Source organism: Mus pahari, chromosome X (assembly GCF_900095145.1).
Source record: "Mus pahari chromosome X, PAHARI_EIJ_v1.1, whole genome shotgun sequence".
Classification (NCBI taxonomy): domain Eukaryota; kingdom Metazoa; phylum Chordata; class Mammalia; order Rodentia; family Muridae; genus Mus; species Mus pahari.
In genome coordinates, this window is record NC_034613.1 from 82,013,745 (window position 1) to 82,018,389 (window position 4,645).

Genomic DNA, 4,645 nt, shown 5'->3' on the forward strand with positions numbered 1-4,645 from the left:
AGCTGCATATGTAGCAGAAGATGGCCTAATCGGCCATCATTGGGAAAGAGGCCCCTTGGTCTTGTAAACTTTATATGACCCAGCACAGGGGAAGGCCAGTGCCAAGTAGTGGGAGTAGGTGGGTAGGGGAGCAGGGGCGGGGGGGTATAGGGAACTTTCGGGATACCATTTCAAATGTAAATAATAATAAATGAAAAAAAAGAATCAAATTAGATAAAACTTGATTACCTAGTACTATCAGTCAGTCTTCTTTCTACAATTCGACCGTGGGCATTATCAAAATGTAGCCACAAGCTGGTAGTGAAAAATTTACATTGTAATTTGCTGTGATTTTATGCCAGGGCTATGTAAGATATGAGTAACCTTGGGAAAGAATGCTTTGGTGCAGAAATACAGATAAAGGTTTCATCCCTAGTAAGATTTGGAAATGAGGGTAGGGAGAAAAAATATTTATACATTCAGAAGGAGTACTGGGCATATGTGAAAGATCACTTCTTCCTGGATTTGGTTAAGTAACTATAAAATCCTTTGGAGAAAGATCTTAGGAGGCCAAAGTACGCTCATGCAGTGAAGAGACCATAAATCTTCTTATGTGATATGAGCAGTGAGAATCTGGAAAATGTCGAGTTTATAACTGAGACGTCTCAGCTTCCTACACCACTCCCTGACATGGAGGTCCTTTTCCAGCTACTGGTATCTCAAGTAAACAAATGAGTGAATTCCACTTAAAACTTCATCTTCTGCCTATTTTCAAGTTTTGAAAAGCATAAAAATCTTAGGATCTCTGAGTTCATCCAAAGTTTATCATACACATTGGTTGGAATCCTCACATAGCAACCTTCCTCTGTCCAGTGAATAAGAGCTCCAGGAAGATTTCTAATAGAGGTCTTTCCCCCAATCAGTGTATATATTCCAGTCCACATGTGTGTGTGTATCTGTGTGTCTGTGTTTGTGTGTGTGTGTGTGTGTGTGTGTAGTTAGTATAATAAAGTTATATTTTATGCTGAAGGTTATATAATGCTTATATCTTAAATTTAAATTATGGTTTTAAGCTTCTTTTTAAGGCTGTGTGTTTGTGTTATGTATTTTAGCTGAAGGTAATGTTTAGTTTTGAATAGAAGTTTTTTATTTGAGGGTTAGGATTTTGGGGGAGACTTTTAAGTCCAGGGCAGATTGAGGTGGCATCTTTTTTAGATGTGTAGAGCCAAGCATTGGTTTTAGTTTTGACTTATATACACTTTAATGGGTGTTATAGGATTCTAAAGCTATGTTTAATTATTTTAAGTAAGTAATGTTACTAAGTTTTAGTTATTAGGTACAGCTTTGGTTGTAATAAAAATTTTAATCAGGTTATTTTATACTTAAACTGCATTTTTATTATGCTTATTACAATATTGTTTTGTTTTATCTCAGAACTGATTCTAGATGAACATCATCTCCTAAGGAAAGATGAGAGCTATGTCATAGTGTCTTAGTTACTTTTGTATTTCTGTGCTAAGACAGCATAAACCAGGAAACTTAAAGAGGAAAGAGTTCATTTGGGGTCTTATAGTTTCAGCGGGTGAATCTATGATCTTTGTGGCAAGGAAGATGGCAGCAAGCAGGCAGTTATGGCATTGGAGCAGAATGTGAGAACTCACATCTTGATTCACAAGCATAAGGCAGTATACTTCCTTCTTCTTGAGTTTCACATGTTTTGCAGATTGTACCCTGGGTAATCAGAGCTTCTGGGCTACTATCCACTTATCAGTGAGTGCATACTATGTGTGTTCTTTTGTGATTGGGTTACCTCACTCAGGATGATATTTTCTAGTTCCATCCATTTGCCTAAGAAATTCATTGTTTTTCTTACTGCTGAGGGTCTGTGGCTGAAAATGAACATGAACTCTAATTCTTCCTGAAGGTCTAGGCATTTCCTTTGGGAGTTTTAAGTATGGGAGTGGGTAGGCAGTAGGAAGCTTTACTCTTTTTATTCTATGTTTAATGTGAAAACAGTGACTATGGAGTTCCGGAGGAGATATGAAGCATCACTTCATATTAACTTTGAAGGTTACATTACGTCATCAAGAAGTAGTATGATAACTGATATCACAATTTATGCTTTCCAAAAATGCCGTGAGACATAAATGATGTGAATTCATTTATGCTGCTGAGGAGTGGAGGTCGCTCAGAAACTTGACATAGAGCTGCGTAATCCTTTTCTTTCAGCATTAAAATAAAGACTATTAGAGGACGTGGTTAACAGGATCTATGACATAAATCAAAATATTTACACAAGTTTAATAATGTTTTAGACAGAACTTGAAAAAAGGAAACCTTTTTATTCCAAATTTAATGTTTGTTTCTCTTTTTTTCTTTTCTTTTCTTTTCTTTTCTTTTCTTTTCTTTTCTTTTCTTTTCTTTTCATTTATTTTTTTTTACCAATTCTGTAACAAGTCTCTCATAGGACAATTCAGTAACTTTTTTCTAATACAATAACTCTTAAGTACCCAAGTAAATGGCTACTTTTTGCAGCAGTTTTTGCAGCCATGAGAGTGGGAGCCATTCATTAGAAGCAACAAATTATCCCACATCGGCTGGCTCCCAGAGATTTCTGGGAAGACTCTGGGAAGCCCTTGGCTAATTATCCCAGGAAAAATGCTGTCTCATCTGAAACTGGAAGTTCATGGTGGACCCAAGACATCTTATCTTTAGGCCACTTAAAAAAATATTTTATTCCAATTAAGGCAATCCTCTGGGAGACACCTAAAAAGAAAGGGCTTCTAAAACATGGAATGAGCTCTAACGTTAGCAACCCAACACCAAAATTATTGAAATATTTATGGGTAAACCTAACTCTCATAAAACAAAACAAAACAAAAAAAACCTTTCTTCTAACTGAAAAAAATGAACAGTGAGGAGCGCCCACTGACAGAAGTTACCTGGTGATTTTTTTTAATGTACATTTTTTTAAATGTTAGAAAACAAATCATAAGCTTTTATTTTAATTGCACAATGGTAAAAGAATGACTTGTTAGAAGCCATGTTTTCACTGATGTTGGACAGTGAGAATGTATTTCTAAATCTGTGTATGGCAAATTTAAGCAAAATTACAAACACTTCTGTTTTTCTTCCTCTTAAGATGTAAATTTTGTTTTAGTACATCTCTATTTGTAAGACACATTTTCCATTTACACATAATACAGTATACTGGAAATCTTAAATACTCTTAAACATTCAATCAAATACCTGAAAGCAAAGTATTTTCCAAAGAAGAAGTTCCTACAAAACAAGAGCCACGTGTCAGAGAGGCAGGCAGTCTGCTGTGCTGTAACTCTGTACTCAGGCTTCAGTTGCACACCGTGTTTACAGTAACTTCCCCATTGACACAACAAGGATGCCTTGTCTGGCTTTAAATGCTACCTAGCTCTTTAAAATTCAGTTAAGACCAACTGTGTGTATGTGTATATATATAGCATGTAACTCATTTCACTTGACAGCAGGATCATGTTTACAAGTATGGGATGGTAATAAAGGGTCCTGTGGCATTCACACACCTTATCGCTTCACACAGAAGCTTAGTTAGACAACATAAAACTAATAATAATAAAAACCCACCACTTTAAGAATTTCACTACCTGGGATACTGACAGTGGCATTGGGTAAGAATCTATTATGAACAAGCATTCTTTCTGGCTGGGCACAATTTCGTTCCTAAGGTGGTAGCCTTAGAATTCCTCTTCAGGACTCCTGCAGAGCTGGGCTCATTTTACATCCATGATAACTGCTGTCATCACTACTGTGTCCAAGCCCAGAAGATGAACTTTCTGAATTATACTTTTCTTCATCTTTTTCGGGGAGCCATCTATTCATTAAGGCAAACTTGTGAATTGCTTCCTCCACCAAGTACTTGGTCTGCCCAGAAACACATGCTTCAATGTCCTCAGACTTCAGATGGCTCTACAGGAAGAGGTGGAGGCTGCTATTGGAAAACAAGAGAGCATTCTGCAGGACTTTTAAATCTTCCCTGGTGGCTCTGGTCGACATGCTGGCGATTGTTCATGTTGAAAAATAGGTTTTTAGATGGAAGTTCTGGTAATGCGTTGCTTTGGAGTCTGTCTTAGCCACACATATTCTCTATACCTTTTTTGTACACAGATGTTTTCATTGTAAAACACATGCTATTTGTGTGAATATATATCTCATAGTCGATGTAAGAGTGCCAAAAATCCTCCTCCTATACCCTGGGGTTGTGGACCCATACACTAACGAACTCTTCTTTCTGCTGTTCACATCTTCAGCTCAGGACAAGATCAATGTGTGGTCCTGGATGACTGCACCCAGCTGAGAGCATAAAACTATGACTCAGAGCTACAAAGTTTTAACACTTAATGCACCCAGTAGGGTTTAATCTACATATTGTAATATATATAGTAGTATGTATGTATTTATATTACACTGATAAAGAGCAACGAAGACCTGAACATCAGGCATTTTAGATCATTTTCTTTGATTTATAGAAAATAGATCCATCTGTAGGATTGTATTAGAGTTTTAAGATTTTATTTAGCCGTTTTCCCATCATCCAGCTTGTATTGAAGTTAGAGAACATTACAGTAAAACATTCGCCAGTTTTTCTTTAGGTTCTCAGGATCAAACTTACCCA

The 4,645-nt window shown here is 36.7% G+C and overlaps 1 pseudogene; it reads right to left on the reverse strand.

Annotated features, from left to right (window-relative positions):
• Positions 1 to 3,720: 3,720 nt before the first annotated feature.
• LOC110314415 lies at positions 3,721 to 4,264 on the reverse strand (annotated as a pseudogene).
• Between the last annotated feature and the right edge of the window lie 381 nt (positions 4,265 to 4,645).